The sequence below is a fragment of the Photinus pyralis genome, unplaced genomic scaffold, assembly GCF_008802855.1.
Source record: "Photinus pyralis isolate 1611_PpyrPB1 unplaced genomic scaffold, Ppyr1.3 Ppyr1.4_LG5, whole genome shotgun sequence".
Classification (NCBI taxonomy): Eukaryota; Metazoa; Arthropoda; class Insecta; order Coleoptera; family Lampyridae; genus Photinus; species Photinus pyralis.
The window spans coordinates 21208281-21228178 of NW_022170596.1; the positions used below are offsets into that span (position 1 = coordinate 21208281).

At 34.0% G+C, this 19898-nt stretch overlaps 1 protein-coding gene across 2 annotated transcripts in view; it reads left to right on the plus strand.

Moving 5' to 3' along the window:
• Positions 1-6407: 6407 nt before the first annotated feature.
• Positions 6408-19898, plus strand: part of LOC116172490 (PDF receptor) — a 70690-nt gene continuing 57199 nt past the window's right edge. The window contains exon 1 of one of the 2 annotated variants that reach the window (XM_031489717.1): positions 6408-6426. The gene's annotated coding sequence lies outside the window, so the exon portion shown is untranslated. Of the gene's footprint in view, positions 6427-14787; positions 14962-19898 lie in introns of those variants that run through there. The other variant, XM_031489714.1, reaches the window with a different exon arrangement.

The following is a 19898-nucleotide window of genomic DNA, read 5'->3' on the forward strand; positions in this document are numbered from 1 at the left end:
GATGTCCAAAATTTCACCAAAAAACGTTTTCATACAGGGTGTTTTTTTAAGATGGGCCATACGACTATGTAAAGGCGTTGAGTTCTTTAAAATGGGCCATAGGGAAATTTACATTGCGCCCATTGTTCTCAAATCTTGGCCTTGCGCGTTATTTCACTCACAGTTTTCAATCTGATCCTTCAAATTGCCTTTTTTAAATAACTCAACGCCTTTACATTGTCGTATGGCTCATCTTAAAAAAAACACCGTGTCTATGGAAATGATAGAAAACTCCTGACATTGAACGTAAACCGTTTGATATGTTAAATGCAAAACTTCATTATAAACGGTCCTAGTGAAGGTTATACATATGCGTTTTACCCTTTAGATGTAAGTACCTCCATGTTGCATTTCGTTTATTTATCACGTACCTTCTTTAGATATATAGATGTTTCGGCTGTAATTTGTCGTAATGTAATTTCCATCGACAATCCTTGCTTCATCTGCCACTCGATCATTCTCGATTGAGGGTTTTGGTTAGTTGGGGAATTTTAATTGCACATTTAATTTACCAAGACTTTTGAGTCCAGTAATTAATAATTTTGAATATTTGGAGAATATTTTGTGTTTGGGGGATATGCTGTCTACAATAATCGTGGTTACAATCGAGGGTAATTTAGTAAATGATCTCAAAATAGGACACTATATCTTAAATGTCAACGTGCAAATTGAACTTAATTTTTACCAAAAAGAAGTCAGCTCGTAGTCTGGAAAATTAGTAATATCAAAATAGGCTTAATGTAAGTCTCCATATCTCAGTCGTTAGGTATGTATTAGGTATAATAAATTATATGTTATACCTAATCAAAATAGGTTTTCGCAGAAAACAACGCAGCTATATTTGTTAAATTACTATCAAGCAAATATAGTAATTACAATTCGAATCGAAAACCAGTATGTCATCAAACTCTGATCGTAACAGCCGCCTGGGTTCAAAAGGATGCTTTCCTACCTTATCTGTAACAGATAAAAGTGCAGACAAAAATCATGAGGGATAGTGAATAGCACAGCATATAAATATTGCGATATCAGTGTCAACACTAGGGTACTCGTATACTAAAACCGTAATTAACACTTAATAAGAACCAATAATTCAATTTACGTTGACAACCAATCGGGAATTTAAAAATTAGCACAAATGGTTTTCATACAAAAAATCAAAATAACTTATCGAACCGTAAACCGTATTTCAGGCTTACTTTGATTTAATTGGGTGAACTTTGAGTTCTACACAGTAATAAATTACCGATTTTCCGCAATGTATAAATGTGAAAAAACTGCCCTTGTAACAGGGTTTTTACAGCAAACAGAAGCTTGGATTAATTACCTTTAACCTTTTTACCGGTAACCGTTTTGTTCGTAATTTTGTTTGATCTTCATATAAACAACTTGGATACAACACTTTGGTTCATAAATTTGTTTTTTACGTAACTTGCCACTACAAATCTGGCGCAACGGAATGTTTTGCACCTTGGACCCCAAACGCTATCGTAGTAATAATTTATGTTACCGCGAACACTGTCATCCAAATGTGCACTGAAACGAAAAAATGTTCGTTTGCATCTAATTACGATAACGCCTAGTAATATTCACGGCTGAATATCAAATCAGCCATCCGATCGCATCTTTCACGCAAATAAGTTCTCTTTCTGCATAACTCTTGTGGAAACATTGGAACGAAACTTTTGAGTTCTGTGAGAATGTGAGATCAACTGCGTGCCAACACGGTGATGTTTCGACTTTTCTATACCAGCAATTTTTTTAATTTTACCAACAAAAGCGACCACCCGTTACAAGGTTCTTAGTTCTGACATAATAGAAGTTCAATAGGAGCTGCATATTTTCAAAATTGGTGTCGAATGCCGGAAGACGTTCTCAGATTTAGCAAGATTTCTAGAACTTCGTGGCGGGAGGGCGGAACTCGTCATTTTTGTATTCCTAAGTAATAACAAATCGTTTCAAAATAGAGAGATATAATCAAATCGAAAGACAGAAACATCTATCTACTACCTACTCTTAAAATTTCTGTTTCCAAAAGGTACATGGAGGTTGTCCCACCATTATATTCTTTACACTTTACATTACATGGTCCAACAACGGGTTCGAAAGACTTACTTTTCAATTAGTGCCCTAATGAATATCAAGGACTTCTACGGCATAGATCATATGAGCCTTGATTGTTGATCAAGGAGTGGAAAATCCGTATTTGTTGCCAACGCATGTCTGAGTGATCACAGACATTATTTACCTTTCCCACCCAGCCACATTTCGAAAAACCAAATAAAAAATTATAGGTGAACTACCGTTACTATCGTTGATCTATAGTGACTTTTAAACATAAATCACTTTTATATATCTTTTTACACATCATACCTACAACATTGCGACTAGGTATAGCATATTTTACCACAATCCAACAGTCAAAAAAACAGTTTTACGACTTTGTCGCCTACACTGTCTTCTTTTATAGCACTTTTTTGTTAAGGATATCTCTGATCATTAAGTCTTTTTGTCTAAAGTTCCGTACTATAAAGGTCCTATTTAAATAACATTTAAATTATGTAAGTCCAGACCGGTTTTTACAAAGAAAAAAAAAAGTTCATTCATTAATCGAGACAACTGTTTCTTTATATTCCAGAAAAGGAGCAGATGTATGCAGCGACAGCTCCTAAAAAATTGACTCATTTCTTAATTTTATTATCTGACAGTTTGCCAAGTCCTTACATCCCATAAAAAGTAATGAAATCACATTTTAAATGTCATAAACAAGACCGCGTCGAATTATTGCGAAATACCTAACAGAAAATGTATACCCATGGAGCTTGTTATATTTTTAACTGTGATTTCAATTTCCGATTTTCTGATACTATTTTTACATATGATTTATATGTACGTTTTATTGGAATATTAATCCTTTGGCCTCTCGCATACAATACGTGATTATTACATACTCATTAAAACTTAAACGATTGCGTTAAGAACGAATACCACGGAAATCATTCAATTTTATAGTTCGTTGATCTATCGCAAAATTAGTTTAAACGATTTAAATTGCCAACTATCAAAGCGATGGTGGTCACAAACCTGGGGCCTTTCTTTTAACAAATGACGGCAGATCTAAATGTTTGTAGTTCAAGGTTTTTTTAAGAATGCACAAACGTAAAGTAGATGATAATCATTTATTTCTGGATGGCATTAACGACCACTGACTTTTGGCATTGAGGTGACTTTTTTTAGACATCGGCGTAGTCCGAAGTTACCGTGAGAGCATATTAAAAGTTTGTTATCCTCCGGTTAATTAAATAACAGTTAAAATTGAAAGCTGAATCACACTTCTAATTGACATTAGGACTGCAGACCAAAGTGTTTGTCATCAAATTAATTTGAGGGCAATGCCAATTTTATTCTATTCAAATTCATAAAGCTCCTTCAGTTAGCAACCTCATGGAAAGGAGTGAAAGACGTATTTCGGAATGTGACGAAAGAGCAAACCAGCAATTTTGTGTGAGGCACAAGTGAAAAACGTTTTTTTCATCACACAGGTTGGAAACCACTTTGTACTTTCCGACTATGATTTTGGCACGAGCCATTATGTTGAAAGTAAAGTTTGTATAGCATCTCCATCTATGCTATATGTAATGTGATTAGAGCAGAATGCAGTATCTAGTCCCACTTTTGCTTCAAGCATTTAAACAGAAAACTATCGTGCAACTCAAATGGGAACTGTAGCTACTGAAAAGCGGATTGGAGCAATAGTTCCAATTGAGGATTGCCATGTTTATTGATTTTTAAATCCGAACTACATACAGAATCTTTACTACTTCATTCTGTGAAGCTCGTTTAATATCTGGTTTAAAATGTGAGATGGCGCCTCCATAAGTAAAACCGTGCGAAATGTTCTTTATTCCAGTACCCTTATTGACTGTGACTTGAGTCCCCAGTTATGTATTAATTTCGAATCAAAATTTCTTGCTTATTGGTCTGATAAACTCCTGCTTTTAAAAAGTTTAATTTCTCTACTGTCAACAATTTGCGCCTTATTGCTTCATTTTTGATACAACAGAGAAAGATAATCAAACTACCCCTTATAAGCTACTACAAGGATAAATATAGGTAATTAGCTTAGTAACAATAGCAACAGGCTGCACAAACTTTACGCAAAGACAAATTTCGCAGATTAAAGGAATGAATCTACTCCCCCAAAGATAGGGGTAAAATTATAATTTCTACAATTACGTTTGTAATAAGCTGGAAAATCTTTTAGAAAACTAAGTTAAAAATACTTTTGCATTTCGCAGATTCAAATGCTAATGAGACGAATCTACACTCCAAATATAGGCGTAAGATTATAACTTTCAATTGCATTAAAACAGTGGGAAAAACATTTAAAAAATCTTATTAAAGATAAGAAACACTTCTGCAACGTAAGACAGATTTTGCAGTTTCAGAGGATAAAGGGGCGAATTTATCCTTGAAAGATAGGGGTAAAATTATAACTTTTACAATTATGTTTGTGACCAGACTTTAAAAAAATCATGCTAAAAATAAAAGACAGATTATACAAGGGAAAAATTTCACGTGTATACTACACTATTTTTTTCTGTGACGGGGAAAACGATATAGGTATTGAAGTCGTATTGATTTATAAAAATTTGAAGTTTTAAACTGCAGATAGGCTGTTGTACTTCTCGCTACAATACGAACTCCGTTGCTAAGAACACCTTTACTCAAATATCTTTCAATTCAGTTTTGTGATTTGATTTAAACATTTCGAATTTATTGATAGTTTAGTAGTTATATTGAATGATGTAAAGTTAAAAATGTCCGATTCTGAATTTTCTCCGACTTCACCTGAGTTAGTAGAAGCAGTGAAAGTAGCCTCACAAAAATTGAATAAGTATCTATCTTTATTTAAGTGTATATGCGAGTATATCCGAGAAAAAAGTACTCGGTCTTTGCCCAGGGAAAAAAGTAATTTCATAAAAAGTGACATTTTGTTACCTATCAACAGAGATAAAATGTCAAAGGTTTTTCACGTCACAAAAAAACGATATTGTATTCAAAGCCTAAAGGGGCGAATCTGCCCTACGAATATAGGGGTAAAATCTAAAGGTTAAACGAACCTACCTGGGTGTAGTTTGATTTGGATTATATTTCGGCCTCGTCTCAATAAATACCATGTGAAGTACAGATTTTGAAAGCAGAGCTGCAACAATACAATAAATCCCCACAATATGTTAAGAATAACTTACAGGGTACCTAATAGTTATTTAGACGATAATGGGATATTTTATTTTCCCTTTATCGTCGTGTATAATACAAAACTTTATTTTATAGCAGAAGCCATATAAACCATCGTAAAGCTTCTGATAATTCTGAATTTAATTTAGACGTTAAAAATAGTAAGCTTAGGTTTTTCGTCGCGGTCGTTTCCATATAGGAACAGCATTGTCATATGTTCCAAACTTCGTTTTATATCGCACTCCATGTGACATTTGAATTGACAGATGTCACTAGAATGCACAATCAACTGTTTCTCTCCTAGCGGTTAAAGTGATCACTTTATCTACCCTCACGGTTACATGTTAAAATGCCATTTTAAAGGTTTGAATGAGTAGGCTAAACCGTTTCTTACCGTAAGGATAGATAAAGTGAAACAAATGATTGTGCATTCTTTGACATCTGTCATTCTTATTTCAAATACACGTTATAAAATGATTTCCAGAACATATGACAAATCTGTTTCTATAGAAACGATCGCGACGGCAGAACCCAAGCTTGTCAGAAGCTTTACAATGATTTATATGGCTTCTTCTATAAAATAAAGTTTGTATTATACACGACGATAAAGGGAAACTAACCACCTCGTGAAAGTTAATTCACTCGTGGCTGCGCCATTCGTGAATTAACATCTGTCACTTAATAATTTGCAGATTAACTAGATAATCTGGATTTTAACGGTTTTCCGCACGTCAACGGTAACAAATAATATGTTCTTTTCAATTACAGACTGGCTGACGATAACCTTTTATCAAATAAGTTAGCACAATGCTTCACAGACTATTTGGATTGTCTGTCTTGCTAAAAATGTGTAGAATTTACTTAAAGATACAAAAATAGTAACGCGGTTTGCAGTTTAAAATAATATTTAATCGGCAGAATTAGAAGACATCCATCGTACTAAAGCGATTAATCACGTTCCATGTGTGAGTCTAAAAAAAACATTTACAAGGCCTGCAATTCAATAATCGAAGTATTAGTGTACGAATATAAAAGCTTCCTTTATTTAAATCAAACTGTTTGTGATTTAGTCTGTAAAACCGTTTGAGTGAATATTTAATAATTACTCAATGGTAAAACGTTATTGAAAAAGTATCTGCTTAGTAGGTAAGTATATCTTTTGTAGTTTTGGAAAAGGAAGTTGCCTAGGTAATTTTGATATTTAGTAATAATAATAAACCATGTAGGAAATACACTAATGAAGAAGCGAAACTGGTCAGATATTTAATACATTGCCAAGTTTACTTGTGTTGCTTCACGTTTGTTTTCTCAATTAAATTAGTCGTCCTTGCAATTTGTAGATTCTGTGGTCATCAATGTATGATATTTAATACATGAACATAAAGTTTATGTTTAATAAATTGAAACATCAAAATCTAATTCTTAATTGAAGGGCATTTGGGTTTAGAACAATAGTTTTTTGACCTGAAATTACATAAATCGCTTACTTTGTAATTATAAGTGAATTGCAATAATTGGATTAATTCACAGAATATTAACCCCCACTGCTAGGGACTTTTTGAGTTAGAGACTATTTTTAATCCTTATAGATTTTCAAAGTATGTAAAAGAAATGATTTGGAAATTCAAAGAAACATGAAAGGTTGTGTTTCCATTGTTAGAGCCGTATTATTATTACCTACTCTATTAGGTAAATACGAGCTTGGTGGAAAACGTGAAATTATAGGGTGCAAGGAATGAATACAAAGGACTACTAAAACATTAATCAATTGAATGAAAAAGTTCCATCTCAAGCTTTACTTTGTCTCGCGTCATTTGAAAACCTTCTTCGGGTAATGAAAGGCTATTTTGTGTGTTTTTGCAATTTTTTGCGTTTAATTCATAATTCGCAAATGGGAATCCGTGCGTAGTAGTGTTCAGTAGAGGTATGTGGCACGAAGGTGATTTTTGGAAAAGAACCCATTTACATCGTTTACTACAATAAGTTGAACCATCTCTTACTGTACCATGTTTGTACTTAATCGCAAGATTCTTTTTAAGACCAACGGCAAAATGCTTACAAGTTGGCCTCACCACACACTATAACGTAATTCAAGCTACCAGCCTAAGAAATCACATAATTGCGCCTCACTAAACATAACGCAATGGACGATTTCTAGTGACAACCGAAAAATGATTTAGTGTAAGCAGTCTTAAAGAGGTTTTGGGAGAACCACGTCGTCTACGTCACCGTGTTTGCTATGGACATCGAAAGCTGCACGAAGTCTCTTTTATTTGCGGCAGATCCAAACGACGCGTTGAATTATTGCGCAAAGTCAATTAAACTTTTTCCTACCATTTGAACGCACAAACTTTTTTCGGCTATTTGCGTAGTCTTTGAGATAAACTTCAATGAGTTTTAGATTGCAAGAGCTTTCTGCACGCTTTTCCGGTTCTTACAAGTATATTTCTCAGATTCCAGACCACTATATCGTAATGTTGGAGATTTCTAAGTCTTTAATATACGGTTCTTTCCTGGGCATTTTAGAATCACTTCCTATTACTTAGACCTATGAAAGAGCTCTGTGCGTCCCCTAGGCTCTCTAAAGGTCCATTAAGGGCATTAAGGGATGCCGGATGCCGTTGGGGAAGTAGTCGTTTCGTCTGTGATTCCTTCTATTACAAATGGATCATTTACATATGGTAGTGTTAAGGTGGTAGAAGCGAAAAACTAGGAGGAGATAATAGATGTGCCTGTTCACAGTAACTGCAATCATCTGAAAAAAAATCTGTCCACAAATAAGAAAGTTAGCACTGCTGTCCTACCAGGTCAGCATAGTTTGTAAAACAAATTTTTTGAATCAGCATTTCTGTTACTTTTAGTCGAGGTCCTACATACAAAATTTCATTTAAATATCTTAAAAAATAAAAAATCGGATGGCGCCTGCGCAAAACAATTTTTTTGAGTTGGTTATTACTTATTAGTTTTACTTTTACTTGAGGTGCTTACATACAAATAGTCATTTAAGTATCTTAACAAATAAAAAATTGGACAGACAAACGGACGGATAGACGGACCGGCAGACGGACGAGTAGATGGACGGACAGACAAAGTGGCAACAATAGCGCATTCTTGAAAAGGAAATAATTTAATTTATGAAATAATACGCACAATACTGGAAATCAGTCTATTTAATACGAATCGAAATGAATTTTTACTTGTAAAAAAAAGAAATATCAAATATGTAATGTCCTTCGTATGTGGCTGTAAATATTTATATATCAACGTCAGAAGGTATCTCCATAAATCCGGAAATCAAGCATGAAATACGGGAAAACGAATTTTACGTTACCCGAAATTCAACAAAGCATTTTAGAAATATCTGAATGGAAGTTACGGAAAGTAGAATGAGGGCCGCGGTTTTATACCGTTGTCACCGGGAATCTAATTTTCAAAGCATGTGCACATCCTGAAAGAGGAAGAATGACTTAATTTAGATGATATCCTGTTGAAATAATTGGATGCGTGGTTTCAGATCAATGATTCTCCAACATTCTCAACGTAATGAAAGTGATCATATAGAAAGAGGATTTCCGTGACACAAATAATGACCACAATAAAAATAGTACATTCGATTTGATTGAAATTGTGAAGATGCTACACTTCCATTCCATTAGGACGATTTGAGTTTATAGAAAGCGAATGTATGCATGTTTATAAGCAAAGTAATTTTGAAAATTGCGTGGGTTTGTGATATATACACTCAGTAGAACGCGCTTTCTGAAACCATCAATAAAACACTGGTCGAGATCTAAGACAAGCAGTCTTAAATTTTTACCGCGATAAGTTCTTGTTGAGTGACAAAAATTCGAATTTTTCCAAGTTTTTAGTTTTGAATTTCACTAAAAATGAATTACATTGCATAAGAGCCGTAGCGAGTTGACACCATAAACAGTAAATGCAACCAAAAAATTTAAAAAAAAAAACGACATAAAACACACAGATTTTAGTAATTTTGTTTATTCTTGACTGTAGTGTAGGGGTGAAAATGCATGGCTAATTTTTGGCATAACGCGGTCGCATACACGGTTACACTTGTTATTCAACCGGTCAAACTTTGTTTCTTTTTAATTCTCAAAAATTAATTTTGAAGTGGATATTTTCTTGTTGACGACCACTCAGTTACTAAATTTCGTGGAAATCGGAATTTGTGTTGCACGAGGGTGGGTCCAAAGTAATGTTCAGATTTCATCGTTTTTAACCACATTCCTTGGTGCCGTCTTTGCATTGCATCCAAGAGTAATTGTCGTGAATGATCTAATGATTGTATTTATCGAATGGATAAATGTGGAGGGTACTTTGAAAATCAATAAAATAAGTTTGTCATAGTTTTCCAAAATACTCGTATATGTAACGACCTACATAATTTAATCTCGTGTCATAAACGGCAAGCTTCGTAGTTACACTAATGTCACATTTTCCATAAGAGCGGAATTCTTGAATAGCGCAGCTTCACGGTATATGAGTGCCTGAAGTTCTTTAGAGCAGTTAAATCGTACTAGGAGCGTCTCAGTACTTTTGACGTATTAAATTGCATCTCATTACAAATTTTAGATACTTATTCAAGAAGGGTCAGCATAAAAGACATTCCCGATGTTGACCTTAGCTGCTGAAATCTTAATATAAAAGTTTCATGTCGGAGTGTTTTTCAGATCGCATGAAACTTTATTTACTCCTTGCTCGAGGATGTCCACTTTTGTGTTGTAGTGTAGGGTGAATAATTGAGATGTCCGATTCTCGCGAAATGTTGAAGACGCGAACACTTCGTAAGTTTCTTATTCGCCATCTTTTTCAATATCCTCCTTTCAGCTACAATTTTATAAGGACATATTCGTCAAAGTTTTCGCACATTTTATTGTATTGTAATTGTTACTCAATATTTGACAATTATATAAACGAATCGAATAAATGTCGACTCCATGTCTTTAACAGCATTGTAGAAGCTTACGAAACTTCGGAATAATGTAGATTGAGGAAGAATCCATCTCAATTTTCACGTTGCTAGCAACGTGAGACATAGTCACGTTGCACAGCAGCAATTTGAAAAAGGGCCAATGGGAAATTAAACCCAAGTCATATCAAAGTCGTTTATGAAAGTTAATATAATAATTAATAACACACGGGTAGCCTTCTGTGGTATACGTTGAGTAATAGTGCTGAAAGCCCACGTGCCTTACGGGAAGGCTGCCGTACCTACTTTTTATTAAAATGAAAACGTGAATTGGGTAATTTCATAACTCAGTTGTTGAATATGTTCAAAAGCTACGATCTGCAAGAAGAAATGCCACTTCTAATACATAAGCGTACTTGTCTCCTTTTACGAGTGCCTTGCTACGCATTTTCAATCTCGTCCATCTATACCCTTAAAAGTATTTCTCCTGCATAAAAAAGTATCTAATTGAAAATATTGTTTGCGACAGTAAAAAACTTAATTATGCTCGGTGAGTGAAATTAACTTTTAACGATCATATACTAACTTTTGTAAAATTCGCTAAAAAGTATCTAATTTTAACAATGAATAAGGGGTTTAAAAAACCCACGATGGAACAATACATCAGTATTAATAATGAAGTGTTATACTAAAGCGTCAATTAGCTGAAATCGATTTTTGTACAATTACCGGCAGAACAACGCTTGACGACGTGTGTTAACTATACTATATAAAAATTATTATATTAATGCGAGGTGTTAGACGAGCTTATAATATCTCCTGGAGCCTGTGAAACTATTACATAATGTATGATTTTCGTCAGAGAATCATAGCTATACATTTAGACTACCAACATTAAGGAATGGAACAGAAAACCAAATCCTTGCCAAATGACTTCATACGTAATAATTTTACATAATACAGGGCGGTTCCAATCAGCCAATATATACAGACCGATACCTTTAAGAAGAAATTTTTTTGATAATTGTCAATAAAATATTTTTAGGTCAGTTCTTAAACAGAACCAATCATTAATCTTACACAAATCATTACAAATTATAGTATCTTACATTTAGTGTTCTTTGCAAACGATGGTTTTCATATAATTTAAACTCGATACGGCCTTTCTTGTAGAATGGTATGTACCTTTAAAATTAGCCAATGATAACTTGGATCTAAAGGAGAACTGCCTATACGTGTTTACTGTCTACGGTCAAGTAACTTTCGCTGTCCTAATACAAACTTTTTCCATATTCAACCGACTTAAATTGTTCATGGGCACTTTAATTTTCACAAGGGAAAAATTTTACAGGATTCGAAACTGTCATTTTAGCTTTTAATCTATCCATCGGAAAACGTTCGCGAGCGATTGAAGTGGATTTTCCCCTAACGTGACATGAGCGTTACTGAATCTTTGCGCACGTTTTATCGCAGTGTTTTGGTCGCATTTTTCTCCAAAAAAAAGTACAAATATGAAAATGTTAAACCAGTTAAAGTGGTACTTGATGTATCCTCTTAGTTTCAGAATCGCTCTCACTTCTGAGAAGTGAGAAATCTCGTCTTTGGGTATGTTTTAAAATTGATATGATAGTAATATATGTAATCTATAGCGTATTTAACCACACAATTTGTTGTTCATATTATTCAAAGGATGTGGATACAAATTTATTTCTGAAATTCTAATGCTTTACAGTACTAATTCGATAACGAGGATGCTAATGCTAACTTTACGAGGGAAACCTCTTTGGATTTTAAAATAGCTTCGAAAATAGCTTAATGTTAAATTAAAATTAGATTGATTATTTCAAGTAGATAATTCAAATATGACTAGAACTGGTATAAATCGAAATTTCAGAATTTTAGAAATTGGGAAGGGATGAACTATAAAACTAGTCTGGTTACATACATAATCTAGACCGAAAAGGTGAAAATTTAAATTATTTGTCATTTTATTTTAGTCTATAAAATGTCTACATAGCTACACACACCGCCGCCCTCTATGCGAATCACTTAACCCATGGCCCTTCCAGCTGACTAAATCTCCAATTCCCTCTCTGGTTAGTTGTGTAAAAAGCATGGTGTACAATACAGAGCCCCTAGAACAGACCCTTGTGGAACTCCTCAAGCTCCAATAGTCTGCAGATACTTCTCCCCATTTGGACATCTCTTTGTAGAAGTAGGAATTTCTTTTTTATTCAATGACTTATGGAATTCTAAGGCTCTTGATAATGTAAACCATGATGCCTTGTCCACGTTTGGATTCTCTAATGCTTTACTACAATTTTTGCTTCTTACTTTTCACTTCTCTATATCCAATATATTCAGTGCACCCTCAGGAGTACCACAAGGGTCTAATTGAGATCATTGTTATTTATATTATTAATTACTCATTTGGTCGTTCAGTTGCCCACATAATTTCTCGTGATAACTATTTATAATAAATTGCATAAAATTCAAAATCACAATCTGCAATTGTTTGGTCTATCCTTATCGAAGTTTAAATTAATTTAATTTGCTGATAGTTACTTGTAACATAAGTTTTTTTCGTTTTTTCTTTGTATAATTATATTCTCAGATTTCATACCGCCCGTTAGTAAGGGAGGGATTTTATTGGGGTAAAAAATAACCTCCACTTACCACACACTGTTTTGACGGAAATACACGTTTTGAAGCACCAGGAATCCGAATGAAACAAAATCTCGATGATCTCCGTATGACTCTCATTTCCGGCTAAACTGCTGAACCGATAGGTACCATGTAACGATTTTTTTTTCTCCATTGCGAAGCATTATTATTGTTTGCGATTTAGTACTTATTGAAAACCTCCCGTAACTTTTGGAGAAATTTGATAGATGGCTCAAACTATTGAATTTAACTACGCAACTGTTTGGTGCAGAGTTGACGGGGCATTTTTCTGAAACTTCCATTTCCGTTTACCTTTTCGTTTTGCACGTTGGTCGAAAACTAATGGTGTGTTATGTTATTGAGGATTTGAATAGGAATTTTTTACACGTGAAGCATTTTGCCAACCTCTTCATTATCTTGTTGCATTTTGACATCCGATATCTGACTGTTGAGCCGACGTAATTTAATTATTGGTACAATCGTATTCGTATTGATTGGTTTCTGCGCCCTCTCGTTAACTTAGAAGTATGTGTGTTGGGATTTTAAGACGGGCGGTTTTACTTTGTATTTTATTTTATTATTATTTTATTTTCTGTAGAGCGTTGGGCTATAAAAGCCGGCGGTCGGGTGTTCGAACCTGGGCTGAGGTTTCCACCACCACCAGTTTCAAGCATTCTTCCGACTACTCCGAATTAGGTTTTCCTAGTTCGTAAGGTAAATACTGGAGTAGTTAGTATAGAACAACTTAAGACCTTCTGCAAACATACCAAAAAGAGAGGGATAATAAAATAATAAAATAAAATAATAGTAATTCTGGTAAGTTTAAATTTGTGCGGGGCATTTCTCGCACAAATTCAAACTGACCGCGACAAAATGGCAGACCAAACGTGTACAAGGGCCTTTAGACATAAAAGAAAGACCTGAAAATCTTTTGAGCAGAATCGCGCCTTTTCTGTTGTTTTGAGAAGTTTAATAAATAAATAAATGATTGTGGTGTCTGATCAAGGAAAATCGGTGTATATAATAGGTTCCCGAATCTGTTGAAGTTTTGATGGTGGTGGAGAGCCGGGAAATTTTATAGAACAAACAAATCTGAGAATATAATTATGAAAAATCGGATGAAGGAGATCAGTTTAGTTTTAATTTTCTTTCCACATAACAATATTTCAAAATGGTTTTGAATTCTTAATAAGAGCTGTTGTATAAACGTACCCAAGTAATAGTAATTTTATTACCGTATTGTATGATCAGGCTCACGGTATAATATCGCTGTTGCTTCAGGGCGACTAGTTGCGCATTTATTTTACCCCGCTTCGTTATTTAATAAGTTATAAAACTCTGATTTTATGTTTCTTTATAGATGAAGATGGAATATGAATAACTGGAAAGAACGGGTGGTGTCTTATCAATAAAACAATGCTCCGACAACATTGGAGATACATGCCTGTTTTGTACAGGAATGTCATTAGCTATTCGAAGGATAAAGCACTAAAAATCAATGCGGTTATGAATAAATGACAACGCGAAAACTATGTGAAGGGACGTCATTACAAGCTGGTTGTATAAAACAGGAATGCATTGGAAAATATGTACAGTGCGCATAAATCAAAGAACAAAACCGTTCCAATGCACACAGGGAATTTATAATACTCATTATAATACAGGATTTATCCTGCAGACTAATTTTAATAGTCAATAAAACAATAAAACTTTATCCAATTTGAGCAGAGAACTTTGTGCACGCTGAACAAAGCGGCAAAACAGTTTTGTAAAGTTTTGAAACTGATGCATGTACGAAGGGGCGCATGTCTGCGCGGTTTTGCGAAAAACGCACTGAAGAGAAAAATTGTACTATAAGTAAGGACCTTACAGACGAGATGAAAACTCATGCGGCGTTCTCTCAGAAATTCAGTCGACTTCCGCATTTAGTGTATGCCGGCTCACAGTCGGTGTTTGCGCCATAAAGATTAATAAATTTCGTACAATTTAAGCGGTCATTTTAACGAAAATGCAGTAAATTACCAAAGCGCATTCGGGCAACTACCGCTTCAATTTTGTCCACAAGAAGTTTTCCGACTATAAGCGCGGTAAGTGGCAAACCTTATTTGGACTTTGACACCTAGTTTAAATTTCCTCCTTTTTATAAATTAACTCGCTGGCCATGTTGAGCAATTTGTTTTCGATTAAGCCTTTTAATATTATCAATCATTTCTGAAACAACCGATTACGTTTATCGTGAGCTATTTTAAAACTTGTAATAATGGAATCGTTTCAATTCACTCTGACCGCAAATCAAAAACGTTTTGCTCATTTTACGAATTGGTCGGCGATTGAGACCATATCTCAAGTTCGCCATGCGCTAAGCTAATATTAAAACAACCAGAAAGTTTAATTAAAGTACACCCCGGAAGCTAGACGTCTTTGGAGCTACAAATCAACAGATAGAAGTGAGGTGAAATATTCTTTAAGTTCAAACTACGATAGTTCAAACTCAGAGCATTATTTAAGCGGTTGGCCAAACCGTGTAAACAACTTATATGAAGGTAATTAACCCTTAGTCATTTTAAACGTAGAACATTATCTTGCAACTTTGGTTTCGAAAAAGTTGCGACAGACGTTCGTTTATTTAACTTCACTCTAATTGTTTTATCTTTGCTGTAATGTGTATCTTACCCCAATTGGAATAGGTATTGCTTGATGTTGATGATACTACGGAGAAAGTTTTACGATATTTAAGCTTATCCATATTTGCCAAACTTACTCAAACGCAAAATGAATTTAAATAGACAATGGAGTACTTAATGAGAATTTATACCTTTGTTTATTATTCAGTTCTCGTGCTTAACAGCTTTTGTATTGTTGTCCCACTTTTAAACTGTAGGGTAGGTTTTCTATTTCGAGAAACGGCAGATTAGCAAAAAGCTTTATTTCCTTATTTCCCCTTCACCCTTTTTGAGCGGTGTCGTAGAAGTGTAGAAGGGAAGCATTATTTATTAAGGTTCTGTAAGTGAAATTCAGGAACATGTTTCCGAAGTGAGTATATCAACTGATTGTCATGTCTATCACCTTCAACAGATTCTCTGTTACTCAGGTCTTTATCGTGGTGGATGAAGTAAATAATGTTAAATCGGTGGTTTTTCCGAAGTTTCATCAAAGTTTTCTTAAGGTCTTCTCAAGGTCTCGATTTTCTTGACGTTCTTCTCCAGCTTCTTTCACTCATTTTCTTCCTAAACATCTTTCAAGATCCCTTCGCAGGTGGCCCTCAGTATCTTTCTCAACGCGTCAAGGTGGTCTCCACCTATTCTACTCAGTTCGTATCAAATTTATTAAGATGATCTAAATCATTTCGTTTAAATTTCTTCATTTAAATCAAGTGGTTTCTATAAATAAAAAGGCATTCGATTTAAATCGGTGGTTGGTAAAATTAAAACTTCCTTCGTTTGGTTCAATTTAAAATAAGCTTGAGTTTTGAAATGATAACACGACGCGTGATGCCATTTAACATTTTTACAGGAGTGGTCCGCTTAAGGTAATGGTTTGAGAGTGAAGGGAAATTAAGCACAAATGAATTTTTTTATACATTTTTCGGAAATTGGTTTAGTACGGATGTGTGCCTAAGCTAAGGGGGGTGCGATGATAACCTGGATATAATTGTAACGAAAACTATTTTATTTGGATTTGAGGTTTAACATTTTTCGCAGCCATAATCAAAACGGGAATTTTCGAATTGTAAGAATGTCGGGGTTCTAAATTAATGTAACGTAAATTTAACTACGCCGTTTTATTTATTTACAATTAATTAACAATAAATTTACAACACGATTAATCGATGTCTATTAGTTCTAGCCCTACAAGTCGAAAAAATGCGATTATAGGACGTTTGATGATTAAAGCAAGGCACTTTGCACAATAAGGGTTTACAGTATAGTTGAATTCTGTAGTTCTAATTTAATAAGCGTATACCTGTAACCTCGCCTGTAACCATAAAACAATTTTTTGGACAGTAAAAGTTTAGTATTTAAAAATAGTGGCTGATTAGAAAAAAAAATGAACATGTGCGGTATTAGGGGTTTATTCAAAACCAGATGATTGTGGCGGGCTCTGTGACGTAATAAGCCCGACCAATTAGCTGCTAGAATCATTCACCTGTCACAGGCACTTGTCACTTGTCACTTGTCATTCACTTTCGCGTTAGATGCAGTTAAACATGCCTCTTAAAACCATTGAGATAAAAGACTAAGGAAGGAGGGTTACATACATAGGTACAGGGTGGCAATTTGAAAACTTACCATCCCCCATGTCTTAGTAAATAAACGAGATATTTAAAAAAATCAAAATCCGTTTCGGTAATTCGGAGGGGGGATCACATTGACATAGTTGGCGACGCACCCCCTCCAACCCACTGCGCCCCAGCCACCCTAACTTTTTAGGGTGGAAATTAAATCCCCCTACAGTACGATTGGTAAACTAAACTTATTAGCTAGCAACTTATATCCATCTATAATGTTTTTCAAAAACTAAACACAAGAGAAGATTGTTACCTATACCTACTCTCTAACAGATGTCCTGTTACTGTATAAGGTACCGACTACTCCAGAAAGCCCCAAACTTTTTTTTACATATGTATAAGCATTAAGTACGGATATTTTGTTATTGCGTAGTACACTGAAATTATTTATTGGTGTAGTGTCATTACAAAAGGTGCCAAGTTTAATTTTTAACATATCTACAAAACATTATTTTTGTTAATATTAGTATCATTCTCCAAATTCAGATAATTTGGGGACAACTAAGTGCATTTAAGTGATTATTTTAATTGTATCTTATATTCATTTATTATAGGTATGTCAAACAGTGTCGGAACGAGATACGATTTTCATATCCGCATTTAATTCGAACAAAAATATGCACAATTATAAGCCATCCAAAACTTAAAAATAGCGGCATTCTTTTGTATTGTAAACGGTAGAAGCGTTGAATGATTTTTCATTCAACGGTAGAAGTCTAAACACAGTTTATCCTCTCTAGAACCTACCTGAAACCTTTTCGTTCCTTATTACAATTGCATGTTTACTTCTCAGAAGCAAGGGTATTTGTGAATTGTGATCACAATGGTTTAAAACATAGTCGTCGGTCGTTAAATGAAACGATACTTTAATTTTTTACAATGAATTTTCTAATTTTGGTGTGCAAGGTAAAAAAAAACACCTGTTGGACAATTAACACCTTTTCTGCTATTCCCTTTGCATAACAAAATACATGGTATGATACGCTTATGAGGTATAATATTGTAAAAATACACGACAAAAGCTCGTTACCACTAATTAGTACTTATTGAAAATAAAAATGAGGTATCGTTAAAAGCATAATTAATATCCTATCCACCTAGAAGAAAAAAAATTTCTCATAACAAATGCTTCACGAGTCAGTGGGGTTGTAAAACCCAACCGGTCCTCGGTCCTTTCATGTATAGTTGTCCAGATTTGAAAGGTATAGGTATGCGAATTTCGGTGAACATCACGTAAAATGTCCCTATTTTCACTAGTAGATTTTAATTTGCACATGTGCGCAGAAATATCATCTCTGCACGAATGATAGCGTTATTACTTATTACAACAGCGAACAAACACCGCGACGCATTGCAAAATAAGCCTTACGATTAAATACCAGTACACAATCTTCAATCACCAGTAACTAAGTCTTCTGCTTTGAATAAGTTTTCTCATAGCATTGACTTATTTTCACCTTTTCTCCAATATATTAAAACTTGGTTATGTTCAATCCTTATTAATTATGTAGTTGCTGAAATTTTGTATAACCGACTATTAAGATTTATAATTATATCAAATTCACTTGCGTATTGACATTAATTTCTTAAAATATCTATATTTGGGACCAAAATGTATATACCTACTTTATATTATGTGTACTTTTACTTTGATAATTTCTGTAATAGGCATTATTGCTGTTGGAATTAAATAATAAATAAATAAAATAAAATTTAAAAAAATAAAATAAATACATAAGGTGTCAATAGGTAGTTATTTAATTGGGTCAGACGGTCCAACAATTCAGAAACAGTCGAACTAGGATGGAGAGAAATTGTTGCAAGTGTACCGTGTCCTCTTTTTGTTGAGACTGCGGTGTATCTCAGCTGTTTTTAAATATAGAGACCCTCTGCCACTTTTTTGTGCAACTGTGAATACCACGATTAGTATTTTTTAAATGCAACACCTTGTATATCTTAACGTCAATTTTTTACATTCTTTTCTCTTGTTACACTGATGTATCACATCCTATATTTTTGTTTAAATTTAGCCATGAACCAAAAATAGAAACTAAATTAATAGTTTTTAATTTTTTTTTAATTTATAATTTTTAAATAGTAGGCCATAGATTTATGAAGATTTTGGTTTTTTTGTTGTATTCATGGTCGCCGATACCAATCAATAGAAATGGCTGACGATAGAAACATGTCATTTCAAAATTTTTGAAAAATATGAAATAATATATAATTATATAAAAAATACAGGTTATGATACATAATATAATTCGGAAATAATTGACGATAAAATATACACGGTGTTGCATTTAAAAAATACACATTCACACATTTTTTACTATGCCACTGGATTATACGTGAAAATATCTAAAAGACAAAGTTTTTATCTTTTTTCCACCTTGTATGGGTAGTAAGATATTATAACATCCTAAGAAGTTAAACTTTTCGATTTCGCCCTGCATCTCAGAAACAAACGTAGCTAGATTGATTCTGTTTGTGACATTACAATTTTCACAAAAAAAGTGGCACAGGGTCGCGAAAACCCCAAGTCTGTATTGTTAAAAACATGTGAGATACATCGCAGTCTCAACCAAAATAGGACACACGGTACAACAATCGACTGCATTTAAGTACTGTACATTATCATCTATCGAGTAGTAGGTAAATTAAATTATATTATTTTATTTGTCACACTAATACTGGGTTTATAGAATCATTATCATTAAAAGGAATAGCTAATAG